The 15,105-nt window shown below is 45.0% G+C and overlaps 1 pseudogene; it reads left to right on the top strand.

The window, feature by feature from the left end:
- Nucleotides 1-13,196: 13,196 nt before the first annotated feature.
- LOC101960920 (protein kish-A pseudogene) lies at nt 13,197-13,505 on the top strand (annotated as a pseudogene).
- Nucleotides 13,506-15,105: the final 1,600 nt, after the last annotated feature.

Genomic DNA, 15,105 nt, shown 5'->3' with positions numbered 1-15,105 from the left:
TGCCATATAACTCAGCAATTCTCCTCTCAGGTCTTTCCTCAACAGAAATGACAGCATGGGTTCTTATAAATAATTTCTGACAGTGTTCCTAAGAGTTTGAGTAGAATTGGTCAAAAAATGGAAGTCACTCAGAAGTATAGTAACTGGTAAATGGATAAAGTGTGGTGTGTGCCTACAAGGAATGCCACTCCCCAGGAAAAGGAATCTGAGATCTGCATGCATATCAAAAATAGGATGTGAAGTGACAGAGCCATTCCTAAAAGTATCCATGTGCATCATATTTGGGGCAAGGCCAACTAGAGGAACAAGCAATTAGGTGACTGCCTTAGAGCAGGATTCAGGGTAAGAAAGGACTACAAAGGGGCATGAGGATGTTTGGGAAGTGAAAGAAAATTCCAAAACTTGTGGTGGTGGTGTTTTCTTATTTTACATGTTACCTCAGAGTGAGTAAATTGTACACTCAAGAGATTAATTTAATTGTATGTAAGTTATTTCACAGTGAGTTGTGAATGTATGTAGCTCAGTGGTATAGTGCTTGCCTAGCAGGCCAAGGAGGTAGGTATGGTCCCTAGTACTGTACACACACACACACACACACACACACACAGGCACTCACATGCTCCACACTAAAGCAATTTAAAATCTATTAAAAATCTAAGAAATATTGTGGGAGCCCCTTTGGGTAATACAGTGTGCTTCTGCAAAATTGAAACATGGAAGCTTGCTCACAGGAACTCAGTAAATACTATAAGGATGCACCTATCAGTCTTCACCAAAAGGAAAGTCCTGCATATGCTGGGTCCCCTCAGGCTTAATGTTAACCTTGTCTGTCCAATGGTGGCCCAAATGGCCAAATGGAATGGTCATCTTTTGCCCAAAATTCATGAAGGCCTTTGATTGGGCTTAAATATAGTGAACGGAAACAGTTTTCTCCCCCAGAAAAACTGGTGTCCCAGGAAGACATGTCAGTCAGAGGTTGTACAGTGGGGGACTCCCAAGGTCTTTGGGATGAGAAATCAGCCTCTTAATATCTGATAGAAAAAGACTTGAGGAAACCCAGAGGCACATTGATCATTATTTGCTACCTGTATTCAATGAGAAAGCAGGAGAGATTTTCATAGGAGGGACCAGAGAAGTTTAGAGACTTTAGAGCAAGTTTAGAGCAAGGAGGGGAGAAGGAAAATCACTGATGTGGATGCCATAGTGAGTGGGGGATGGTCAGGAGGCTGCAGGGGGAATTCGGCAAGGCAGAAGGACACCTTACTGGAGGGAGAGGTTCTCAGGGAACCAGGGACAAGAATCTCTTCTCTGGACCTCCTGCGCCTCCAAGGCCTCTTACAGGACACACCACACAGAGAAACACCTTCTCAGGTGTGTTATAATCATGTCAGTGTGGGGCTCACAGTGTCTGCAGATTCACAGAGAATAAGAACCAATTTGAGGAGACAGGACCCTGAGGACCCCACCTGGCTCTCTTGGACATACTCAGCTGGCCCAGGCTTTAGAATCAATGGAGAAACCCAGTCCTGCTCCTCACAAGCGTGGGGATGGAAATAGATTGATGAGTGGGTTGTTTTAAATAAGCAGAGACATTTTCTAGTAGTTTGCAATCTTGGTGGCTGAGATCTTGGGCAGTAGTTCTAGGGTCTGAGAACTTGTGTCCACCCAATTCACACATTGAAACCTGATCTCCAGTGTGATGATATTGAGGGTTAGGGTCCTAGCTGGGCATGGTGGTGCATGCCTGTAAACCCTGTGTCTCTGTAGGCAGAGACAGGAGGATGGAGAATGGGGAATTCAAAGCCATCCTCAGCAATTTTGAGGTGCTAATCAACTCAGGGAGACTCTGTCTCTAAAATCAATCAACCAATCAACAATCAATCAATAAGTATAAATTAAGATTGGGTATGTGGCTTAGTTGTCGAGTGGTCATGAGTTCAATCCCTTGTACCAAAAGAAAAAAAGTAGGGTCCTTAGGGCATGAATAGGATATCACTGGGTTATCTTGCTGAGTTCTTCTTCCTCTAATTTTCAAGTCTGAACATTTGAGAAGTTTCAAGGTAAGAATATAAAGGAGGTTTTGTTTTTTTAATAAAAACTTCTCCTGGGAGAAGGAAGGGGGCCATAGCTGATTGTATCCTAGTTTCTCAAGAAGTGAGAGCATCCTGCACCTTTTAGACATTTTAGACTTTCTTTGTTTCCTGCTCTCTTCCCCCTTATCTCTTCCTTCCTGACTAGGCCCAGGAGATGCTGGTGGAATGGCCAAAAGGAGAGAAGCAGGTGGGCTGGAAGGGACAAGGTGGAGTGACAGGGAAGGAAGAGACCTGCATCCCAGGGGACCTTAATTAGCAGCTCCCTGTCTGTTCAGGGGGTGCTTCATGAACCACTTTCTAGGAGGGGCAGTATAGGCAGGAAATCCTGGTAGACAAAGTGCTCAGGAGGCATTTCCATTCCAGTCTCCTGGGGTGGTCTCCAACTTCCTGGACTCCAACTGGCCTCCATTTTCTCCATCGACCCCATTACCTATCTACATTGACTGCCTGTCCTTAATTCTTGCTTCAATATGGTCATGGGAGGCATTGTTTGCTCCTTATACCATGTAATGACTCAGTGAGGAGGTGCCATCCATGAGTGAAAAAGCCGATAGCAAGTTCTCCACAGTCTCCCAATCTGCTGGCATCTCTCTCCTTCCTTCCTTCCTTCCTTCCTTCCTTCCTTCCTTCCTTCCTTCCTTCCTTCCTTCCTTCCTTCCTTCCTTCCTTTCTTTCTTTCTTTCTTTCTTTCTTTCTTTCTTTCTTTCTTTCTTTCTTCTAGATTTTTTTCCAGACTGAGCTGTGAACCCAGGAGAACTTTACTAGTGAACTACATCTCTAGTTCTATTTATTTTTAATTTTGAAACAGTAATGGCATGAGATCACTACTGGCATAAGATCTGCCATTTTAGGTCAGAACCTATTTTATTCAGGGTCTTTGATGTAGTAATGATGAAGTAAAGTCTAAATTTTCAAAGTCTAAATTTTCTTTAAAAGCTAAACTTGGTTAATGTAAAAACATCAATGGAATTATGGTGCTATTTCTCTTCTTTATATAAGAAAGGATAACAAATTGATTTGGGGATTTATTTATATCATTTATTGCTTTACAACAGGAACTGTTATCAGCAAGATATGTAAAGCTTTATGTTCCTTTTTATAGAGGGATACAATTTAAAGGAATTTTTAAGTTAATGAGTGCCTAATGTGTTCATACCTTCCAAGTAAACAAGTTTTTAAGATAGACGGTGTAAAAGAACATTATATCAAGCTGGTTTTCTCCAAACTAAAGTTGTATGGTAATTTTAGATTCATAAGAATAACAAATTGAACTGGGGATTTATTTATATCATTTATTGCTTTACAACAGGAACTGTTATCAGTAAGATAAGTAAAGCTTTATGTCCTTTTTACAGTGGGATACAATTTAAACGTATTTTTAAGTTAATGAGTGCCTAATCTATTTAGAGGTTATTATTGTAAAACACAAAAGCATTTTGCTACGTTTCCACAAAAAGCTAAAGTCTCTCACCTTTCTTTAACTCATGTTTTAAATGTAATGTCATATTGTGTTAGCTAACATTCCTATGTGTTAGGTGGGTTTGAGGTGATTAAGCAACTCGAGTGCATGTCAGAACCACCAATCAGGCACCAACAGAACCACTGTCTAGTAGCGGGGTCTCCTCACCAATTCTGGATCATAGCAAACTTCCCTGGCCAACCCCAGTAGGACAATGGACCCCTCAAACTTCCTTTTCCTGTCCCAAGCCCTCCCTTCCTGCCTTAAGCCCCATGAAAATTTCGGGCTGATCCAGCCCCTCTCCCTTCTCCTCAACCTGTCCTGTAGTTCTGAGGGTATCACGTGGGAGCAAACCTCAATACAGCCTCCTTCAGCAGCCTTTTCAATCTGCCCCCTTTGGTAGCTGCTGTCTGAACCTACATCTGGTGCCGAAATTCTGGCCTCTCCCTTAAGGGATTGAGGTCGACTCTCCCCACTTCAAAGGAACCAGGAAATTCCTAAGCTGCTCCTTTCCCTCACCCTTCATCCAGGCAACAGGATTGGGGTAAGTTCCATTGTTTCTCCTGACCTTCCAGACTCTTTGTGTCTGAGGGGGAGGGGTCCATTGGTAAGTCTCCCACGTGCCATAGACCTCTACCCATTCCATTCAAGGCCTCAGGAACTGTGGAGATATCCCTGTCCTTGCATGACCTCTTCTGATTCCTTTGGGCCCCCACTGGGTTGCAGAAATGCCTCAAACTTATCTGTTCCTTGGGTGAGTGCGATCAGAATTTGGGTCACCTTTTTCTGCTCCCACTCACCCCTGAGGGTTTCAAAAGGTCATGGGAAACACCCAGTCCTCCGTACACCCCAAATCTCCTGTAGATTGTCTTTGCCAAATTAGGACTCACTCAAGACCTATGCAAAAAAACCCTCGTCTTTACTCCACTGTGGCCTGGCCCCAGTGTGACTTAGACAGTGGGTCATAATGGCCCCTAGAAGGAACTTTTGCTTTTAAATCCTCACTGAATTGGACAAATTCTGTCACTGGACAGGAAAGTGGGCAGAAGTCCCTTACATCTGGAGGCACATACAGGCTTTTTGTGGCTCGATCCTGTCCTCCCTTCTTCTCTACCTGCTCTACTGCTCAAGATTTCCTTGCTAGGGAAAATCCCCAACCCCTTTCCCATTGTTCTACATCCCCTTCCTCATTCTCAGATCCACAGGAGCTGCTCTCAGCCCCACCTTCCTGTCTTCCCCCACCCCTCCCACACCTGCACCCCTCCTCCTCCTGCTCCTACCACAGTTCCTCCTCCCCCACTCCAGGACCTCCCCCTCCATCCCACTCCTCCTACTATCCCTTCTCCCATCCTGCAGCCATGGATCCTCCACCCAACTCTTCTACTGGTACAACCCTCCCTTCTCTTCCCACTCACTCCTCTCTTCTCCTGTCAGTACCCACACCTGGTCTCAACAGGCCTTCTCACCAGCTAACCCAAAGCTCCTTTGTCCTCTCAGGGAAGTGGCAGGTGCCAAATGGATTGGCCATGTACGCATCCCCTTCTTGCTTCAAGATCTTTCCCAGATGCAAAAGCGCCTTGGGTCCTTTTCTGCTGACTCTTCTACTTATATTAAGGATCTCTGATAACTCTCTCAGACTTATGATTTTGCATGGCATAACTTTATGTCACTCTTTCCTCCACCCTTACCCTGGATGACGGAGTCAGCATCCATAAGCCAAATGAGATCATGCTGATCAAATTCGCCTAAAAGATATGACTCTCCTCACAGGTAAAGCAGCCACTCCCCTAACTGAAACCAACTGGGACTATCAAGATGGCCAATGAGATTGCTGTATCTGCACTCATATGGTCCAATATCTTATACAGTCATACATGCAGTTTCAATAAGGTGGTTAACTTTGATAATGAGACAAATCACCCAGGATTCATATGAGAATCTAACCTTATTTCTCAAGTATCTTACAGAGGCCTTCACCAAGTATACTAAGCTGGATCCTGAGTCTCCATCTGGGGCTACAGTTCTAGCAACCCGTTTCATTACTCAATCAGCCCATGATACTAGAAAAAGGCTCAAAGGAGCTGAGGAGGGCCCTCAGACTCCTACCTGTGATCTGGTGTAAATGGCCTCTAAAGTGTGTAATGCCTGGGAAGAGTTGTCTGAAGTAGCCAGGCAGGCTCAATTGCAAAAAAGGGAACACTCCAAACCCAGGCCTTGGTGGTGGCCCTGAGCCCTATGGCTCCAGAGAGAGCTTCACAGGGGAACCAGGATTCCTCTCCACCAAAGCCTTGCTTCAAATGTGGATGCAATGGTCCCTGGGCTTGCCAATGCCCAAACCCATGGCCCCCCACTCCAAGCTGTGCCCTACCAGTAAGCAGACTGGACACTGGAGGAGCAACTGCAACATGGCTGGCACTTCCTTGGCGCCCCCACATGTGAGTATGAACAGACAGGCTGTCCATTTTCTTGAACTCTTAGGGTTCACAGAAGACTGAAGAAGCCTTCTCGAGGACAAACATCACCCTCCCTGAGCCCAGGGTAACGCTGCAGGTAGTTGCTAACTCCATAATTTCATTGTGAACATGGGAGCTACCTATTCTGTCTTGCCTGCCCACACTGGACCTCTGTTTCCTTCCCAGGTCTCGGTTATGGGGATTGAAGGCAAACTCTCCTTCCCAAACAGAACTGCTAAGTTGACCTGTGCCCTGGAAGGACATCCTTTCACACACTCTCCTCTGGTCATTCCATCCTGTCCGATTCCTCTCCTAGACAGAGATGATCTCCAACTACTAGGAGCCACTCTCTAACTACACCCCAAGAGAACTACCACCCATCTTCTTCTGCCTTTAATCCTTATCCTCTCTAATAACTGACAGTAACGACTGTGCCATTTCTCCCTGACGTAGTGGATCCCTAGGTCTGGGACACCTCCAAGCCAGTCATAGCCTCCCATCACAAGCCAGTCCGTATCTAGCTGAAACTCCAAACTAAATTTCCTTTGCATTCCCAATTTTCCATCTCCAAAACCCACAGGAAAGAATTTAAACACATCATAGTATGGGTACTTGCCCAGGGATTCCTAATCCCTTCTCATTCCCTCTGCAACACTCCCATATTGCCTGTAGGCAAACCCTCAAGAGCCTATTGCTTAGTCCAGGACCTCACCTAATTAATGAGGCAGTTATTCCCATCCACCTAGTGGTTCCCAACCCTCACCCTCTTATTTTGCATATTCCCCCTTTGACCACTCACTATATTGTCCTGTATCTTAAAGATGCCTTCTTTATAGTGCCCCTCCATCCTGACTTGTTTTTATATCTTTGCCTTTATATCGGAAGACCCTACATTCTTTAGGTTTCAATAGCTGTCATGCAGAGTCCTACCCCAAGGCCTCAGGGACAGTCCCCACCTCTTTGGGCAAGCCTTGGCACAGGATCTAACTGCTTGTGACTTGGGGGATAGCACTCTCTTACAGTTGGATTGAAGCCTTCCCTACCTCCAGGGAAACTGCTGACTCCATCTCCTCCATCCTCATCATGCATATCATTCACAAGTTCAGACTTCCTGCCTCCATCCAGTCAGAAAACAGTCTGGCCTTCACTTCTCAGGTGGTTCAACTAGTCTCCAAAGGCCACAACATCACTTGGAGGCTCCAAATCCCTTACTGACCTCAATCCTTGGGTGAGGTTGAGAGGGCTAACAGAATTCTCAAGGATCATCTCACTAAACTTGCTATTGAACTCAGGCTGTCTTGGCCCAATCTCCTGCCTTTGGCCCTCACCCAAATTTGGGCAGACCTAGAGCCCCCTCAGGCCTGAGCCCCTTTGAGCTACTCTATGGGAGCCCTTTCTGAATCAACCAAAGCTTCCCACTCAATCCTTCTCCCCTTGTGTCCTTCCTGCCCTATCTCATACTTCTATACACACTTTTAAGGGAACACACAGACTGTTGACTTCCTGGGCCATCCATTGCCTCAATCCCAGTACAGCCACAAACTGAATTGGACCCTCTTCTATAGGGTGACACAGTCTTACTTCAGGAACTGCATCCTCTATCATTGGAACCTCTCTGGATGGGACCCATTACAGTCATACTTACTGCCCCAACAGTGGCCAACCTTTGGGCAACTCCCCCTGATACCATGTCCCTCTGCCTTAAAAACAGGGCCTATTCAAAATGTTCACTCTTGGACTCCAGCATACTGGGGCCCATCAAACTCAAGATTTCTTGCCAACCCTCTTAGTAATCATTACTTCTCTCAAGCTTCTATCCCAATCCACAGATGGTTCTTCTATATCCAAGAGCCATGGCACCACACCACCCACTCTCAGTTTATGGGTCAAGGCGATTGTCCTTCCATTGGCTGCAATAGGTGGTCACCCTTAATATTACTGGGTTCAACTGAGACCCCTTGTCCCATCTATGTGCAGCAATGGTAAGCTTCATATCAGACCAAACTGAGGAATCTGGTAAGCACTGGCCTAACACCTGTGCCGGGTTCCCTTATAATTCATGCAAGAAACGCTTCCTAGATCAGCCTTGGTGAAAGAAACAAGCATACACCAAATTACCTCTTTGGGAACAAGGGGACCAAAATTGGGCTTCCAGTGTTGATGGTAAATTTTATTCTTGGGGCTTTCCAAGCACCCTTCAGCCTCTATCCGAATATGCAGAACTTATATACAAGTGTTTCCTCAAATTCACAAAACCATCCAGGAGCAAGAGAAGGAACTCCAACACCAGCTGGATGCAGTTGCCCATCCTAAAGCTGACCCTTTCTCATGCATGACCCTAATATGTTTAGGGCCTTCAGCTTCTCAATGTACCCAAAGTTAATAACATTTCAGAATGCTTCCTCTGGCAGGTTTAGATCATACTCTGTTAACTGCGATCCCAATTGATCTTCCTCTCAAAATCCTCAACCATACTCCAATGGCCCCCTCTCCAGCCTTTAAGGAAGTCCCTCTTTTTCAAAACTCATCAGGGAATTTCCCCTACTGCTACACTTCCTCTGGTTCAGCACCCTGTGAACAGATCATTCAAATCTGTTTCCCAAATTTTGCTCTGCTGGGGTTCTTTTTCTGGTGCAATGGTACCTTAACAAAAAATCAAAGCCTCAACATGCCCTTTCATTTTTATATTCCTTCCATCTTGGTCCCTCAATTAATTCTGTACAGTGAGGCTGAATGAATATGACTTGTTACTATTTCCCTTTCCAGGACAAGATGGGCCGTCTTTCTAACAGTAGTAGTTGGACTCTCTCTGGCCTCCTCACTTGCTGCCTCTGGCCTAGGGGCAGGAGGACTTGGTTATGCAGTAACCACTACTCAGAAGCTTGAACAACAACTTGGGGAAGTGGTAGAGGATTTGGCCTCCTCTCTCACTTCCCTACAAAGGCAAATCACATCTATTGCTCAAGTTTTATTACAGAACCTTCGAACCCTAGATTTCCTGATGGCAGACAAAGGAGAAACCTGTCTATTCCTGAAAGGAGAATGCTACTATTATATCAGTGAAACTAGATAGATTGAAACAAATATCGACCCTGTCCTTTTGTTTGGGTGAAAAGTTTAAACAGCAACAATCAAATGCCCCTTGTCCAGGCTGGCTAAACTCAACCCTCATTACGTGGCTGACTCCCATTCTCACTCCTATATAAGTAATAGGATTTCTATTAATGATTGCTCCCTGCCTCCTCAGGTTTGCCCAAAAGCTCAAAGGTGAAATTGCCAGAGTGACCTACAGCCTGATGCCCCTATACCCCTACAGTTGCCTCTCTACCAAGCCAACACCTGAACCATCCCCTTCCCCCCAGCACCCCTAGCCAGCAGGAAGTAGCCAAATGTAAGTTTCCGCCATATATCATCAAAAGGGCCAGGATGTTAGGTCAGTTTGAGGTAATTAAGTAACCCGAATGCACTAAAGAACCACCAATCAACACTGACAGAACCACCAGTCAATAAGCAGGGTTTCCAGACCAATCCTGGATCTTTGCAAGCTCCCCCAGCGAAACACAGTAGGACAAGAGACACTAAACAAACCCTTTTCCAGTCCCAAGCCCTCCTTTCTTGCCCTAAGCCCAATAAAAATTTCAGTCTGGTCCAGAGCAGCTTACTTCTCCTTGGACATTCCCAGTTGATCTGAGAGTTTGCCCAGGAGCAAAATCTCAATAAAGCCTCATTCAGCAGCATTTTAAATCTGCCTCCTATTGGTCGCTGCTGTCTGGCCTTACAAAATGGACTTTAAAAAGAGACAATGTATGCTGACTTTGTAAAATGATATTTAAGAAAGAGGCAAAGATCAGTTTAAGAGCTAGAACCCTTCACCTAAGATATACACCTCTGTTAGTCCCCAAGAACATATAAGACTGCAGGCTGGAAAAGAGAGATGATTAGGCCACAATGCCCAATAAAAATCTAGAGAAACTGCCAAAGCCAGAAGTTTTTAGTTTTAAGGCCTACAGATATTCCTAACTTAAACATGTAGGCTTGAAGTTCACCAGTATGAGTATCCAGCCCTGAGTAACAAAAATAGATATTTTACAGAATCAGATAACATTAAATTGCTTAACTACGTCTTGAGAGACATCCATGATATTAAAGTTAAATGTTGGGCTGGGGCTTGGGCTCAGTGGTAGAGAGCTTGCCAGCATGTGTGATGATCTAAATTTGATCCTCAGCATCATATAAAAAATAATTAAATAAAATAAAGGTATTGTGTCCAATTACAACTAAAAAAATTAAGAAAGTTAATGTTGTGTTTATATTCCTAATAACTCTGGCTATGTTAAAGATTTATATTCCCAAATAAAGGCTTTGTCCTCTCCTACATTGTTATGGGGACAACTTCTCAGCCCTCATACTTCCCGGAGAGAGATTATTGGCTTCTCTCATTTAATATCAGGTCTTCTAGGCTAAAGAGCTCATTGGTAAGTCTATGCTCATATGAGCCCTTGACACATTTGGGCTATTCCATTTGTTTCCCTACAAGCCAGCCTGGGGTTACAGCAGGCCTAGCCACAGGAAGGGCAGGAATAAGCACATCCATTTCCCACTTTCATCAGCTCTCCAATAAGCAGATAGGGAATAACCAGCAGGTAGCCGAATCTATAGTAACTCTCCAGAATCAACTGGACTAGCTCTGTGGTCCTACAAAACCGCTGTGGACTGGGCGTATTATGAGCAGAGAAAGGAGGCCTCTGCCTATACCTACAGGAGCAGTGCTGTTCTATGTCCACCAGTCAGGGGTAGGAAGAACAAGAGAAAAACAACTACAAGAGCAGCTAGAAAAGAGGAAACAGCAAGTACGACAACAGTCCCCTTGGGGAATGTGCAGTCTAGTGTGGCCTTGGCTTCTCTATCCCACAGGACCACTATTTGTCCTCTTTAAGTTCCTTTCTGACCATGCTTGTAAAATTGCCTCCAGAAGTTCCTGCAAGATCAGACACAAATTTTATCAACTGTTGGTCAATCAACATCTTCTCCTTCAAAACTACCAGCCCCTGACTCCCAAGACAGAGCCCTATGACTCATGGTCAATTGCTCCAACTCCAGAGACTCTGGCCCCACCTAAAACCCTCCTTGACTCCCTTTATAGGAATGAGATTCTGTGTTCTTAACCAACAGGAAGAACTACAGAAGACAATCATGTCCCCCCACAATCCCACATCTATGAAAATAACAATGGAGGAATATTGGCATGAGATATTGGCACCAAATCTGCCATTTGAGATCGGGAGCCATTTTTATATAGGGATTCCCAAAGTTTGATTTAGAAGCCATTTTAGTCAGGGACTCTCAGGCTTCAATTCTGAATATGCTTGATAAAAGGCTCACCCCACTGCAGCCCACGATGCAACCCCTTAGCACGCTTGTTGCTGCTGTCCCAGGAAGGACAGCCTTGTCAGTTTGCTCCATGCTACTGACAATAAATCTCTCACGTGGGATTCCGATGTGTAGTGTTGTCTGTGGACTTTGCGAGTATCCTTTCAGAGAGGGTCTTGGTAAATTGCTGAGGTTGGCCTTGTACTTGTGATCCTCCTTCCTCAGACTCTGAGTTGCTGGGGTTACAGGTGTGTGCCACCATGCCAGGCTGGGCATCTTGACTTGGAAATAACCTTGGAAACTCTGAAAAAGTTTTTGTTCTTCATAAGCTACCCACTTTGTGGATATTTGTTGCAGCATTCTGAATGTGGAATGATATTAGGGCTTTAGGTGAAGAGATTTTCTAGTCTAGTCTGTTAGTGGTCAATGTCAGAGATTAGAGTACATGAGACTTGCTGAGAAATAGATGTGGGATTTTGACACTCAGGTGTGGGCAACATTCTCACAGCATAGCCCTCCTTTGAAGAGTGTCTAGGTGGTTGGGGACGTGAGAAATTTGATTTGGAGTATACTCGGGCCAGGTTGGGAATATATTCAGGCCCAGTGGAAGACAGTGGGCATCCACTGGGCTTACCCATCCACAGCTTCCTGGGGGATTGACTGAGTGTGTCTAGTGAGAGAGGACCCATGGCAGCCTGGGCAATGAACACCATGAGGTGAGTTCTTCATCAGTGTTGGCTGAAGGACAAATGAAGTGTAGTTGAATGCCTCTGTGAATGAGAGGGCCATCCCTGGCTCTGGTGAGAAACAGAGGACAACACAGGCAGTCCCCAACTGCATGAAGCCCATCCTTCCTTCCTGAACAGGGAGCTAGAGCTCTGTGTGCTCGTCTAAACCCCTTTATCTCCTTGAATTTCTGAGGCAGTGTCTTGGTCCAGAACAGCCATCTTTAGGCCTTCAGGGTCAGGCCCATAGCAGGCGGGATATCCAGCTGCAGATACACCTGGTCAGTGGCCAGTGGGGCAAGCCCTCACCATTGAGGTTCCTATGCACACTCCTTTCTAGCAGTGTGGGGCGAGGGTCACTCTGAAACCTGCTAAGCTCCGACTTACCATCACCCTTACCCTTACCTACCCATTTGGTTAGGCCCAGGTGGCCAGGTGGACAGGAGCATTATTAGTAAAATTTCCTGATTTAGAAAAGCTATGTGTGACTCTCCTTTGTATAAAACCAGAGATAGGAAATATTGTGCTCTTTGTGTTTCATATGAGTTGCAATGCATTCTGTGGTCATACATAACAAACATATAATTTTTAGAAACAAATATAAATAGATTTTTAAAAAAATAAAATAAAAAGAGTTGGGTATATGGCTTAGTGTTTCAGTGCCCTAGGGTTAAATCCACTGTTCAACAATAACAAAAGAAGTTGGAGAATGAAAAAGAAAGAAAAGTCTTGTTCTGCTGGACATGGAGAATTGTCAGAAATCCTGGTGAGAGTTCAGACGACAAAGAGACTAGGAAGGAGCTAGAACCTCCTAGGGAATGGTTAAGTGGTCATGTTCAGAATGCTGATAGCAATGTGCTTAGTAAAGGCCATCCTAAGGAGGCTTCAGGAGGAAGTGGGAGCCATCTGTGGAAATTAGAAGAAAGGCTCCCTTTGATCACTGCAAACACTTGGCTACACTGTATTCATGCCTAAAGATGCCATGGAAGGCCAAATATAAGATTGAAAACCTAGAGAAGGGCCTGTGGGTCTGCATGCCTCTTCCGCCTTGGGCCTGGAAGGGTGATGTGGCTGGGGCATCTCTGGCCTCACTATATCTGCCATTTTCTATTTTCAGAGTCTGTTGACTATAATCTTGCTGCTTCTATGTACCTGAGCTTATATCCGGTCCTTGGCACTCAGCCTCCTGGACAGAAATAAAACTGCACTATTGGGAATATTTTGGATATGTGCCAGAATTGGTAACGAACAAGTCCTTATGTTGCAGTATGCTGTGTAGTGGTGGCCTTCAGCTTCCTATTCATTCAGTAGCTTGGAAAAATGCCACTATTTAATTGCCATCAGACTTCAGTGTGAACAAGGACTTATCTGCAGACAATAACAGAAAGAATGGTTAACCCTTTTATCTCTGAACATTGAATGAGAGAAATTTCCAGGTGGTATTCTCTTTTTTTTTTTGTTATTGGACCAATGTTCTGTATGAATAACTAAGGTATAACCATTTGATACACAGAGTTTAATAGTTTGTAACAATCAACCTCAGTACTGTTGCTACAATATTATATTTTGTGCAAATGTCAAAAAAAAAAATTGAAGACTTAGAGGAGTCAGAGAATATTTCTAAGCAACATATGAAGGAGTTGTGTGGTTATTTTTGGTCATGTTTATTGAGATTTAGAATGATATTTGACAAAGGCAAGTATAAAACACTGGAAATGTCACAGTCTACCCACCAAAAGAGCAAAATGGGAGATTGGGTGAGAATATAGGGGATGGGAAAGAGAGTACCATGGGTGGGAAGAAGCCAGGCTCTCTGCTTCAAAACCATGGGAGAGAAGGCCTGAGGCCTACACATAATCTTCCAGGTGCCCTTTCATCAGGAGCCCCAAAGGCCATGGAAGGGGCCCCAGCATTGTCTCAGGATTCTGCTCCTTGTTTTCTAGCAAAATGCTCTGGGTCTGTCCAGGCATGATGCAAGAAAGCCCAGGCAAGACTCCTGATGCTGCTCCAAAGGGAGCAAGCAACAGACCATGGTGATGCTCAGGTGGTGCTTTTTTGCAGGTGTAGAGAATCGAAGGGCTCTGCTGTCACAACAGCTTCCTCTGGGGTTTCAAAGGAAAGATCTGGAGGCCCTGCTGTTGGGGTGGAGTCTCTCAAGATTCTTCACCAGAATGCCTAGTGAGGCCATGAGAGTGGGACCACTGCTCTTGAGACCCTAGAAGTGTAGAGCCACTGGTATTGTCAATACCAGCCTAGGAAAGCCACAGGCCATGGCATGCAGCCCAAGAGAGCAGCCATGTGGGCTGCAACCAGCATCACCCCAGGGCAGGGCTGCAAGGCCCTGGGGACTAGTACCCTGCCCTGTGTCTAGGATGCTGGACTTGGAGTTTGGAGATCTAGTGTCTTCTTTGCTTGTTTTCAGACTTGCTCTGGTTATGGGAGCCCTTTATACTTGCTATTCCTCCTTTTTGCCACAGTAATTTTTGCCCTGGGCCTGTTTCAAGGCTGTATCCTGAAACCATGTAACTTGTTGGAAGTCATTTGCCTTGAGTTTCAGATGGGACTTGGGACTTTACACTTTGGAGACATGCTGGCAAGGTTTCAGCCTTTGAGGACTGTAGGCATGGAATGATTGCATTATGCATTGAAAGAAGGATGTGAACCTTGGGGGACAGGGGCAGAATGGCATGGTTTGGATATGGTTTGCCCCACAAAGATTGCTATCATGGATGACTGGTCCCCAGTGAGGTGGTAACTTTCAGAAGTAGAACCTAGAGATTTGCTCAGGACTGCCCTGTGAAGAGACTAATGCTAGTCTTTCAAGTGGATTAATTCTCACAGAAGGGGATTAATTCCTTTAAGATGAGTATGCATTTTTCTAAAAGACCAAGTCTGGGGCTGGGGTTGTGGCTCAGTGTTAGAGCGCCTGACTAGTTTGTGGGAGGCACTGGGTTCCATTCACACCATCACATATAAACAAACAAATTATAGTCCATCAATAAGTA

The sequence above is a fragment of the Ictidomys tridecemlineatus genome, chromosome 15 (genome assembly GCF_052094955.1).
Source record: "Ictidomys tridecemlineatus isolate mIctTri1 chromosome 15, mIctTri1.hap1, whole genome shotgun sequence".
Lineage (NCBI taxonomy): Eukaryota > Metazoa > Chordata > Mammalia > Rodentia > Sciuridae > Ictidomys > Ictidomys tridecemlineatus.
This window is presented reverse-complemented; position numbering and strand designations above follow the sequence as displayed.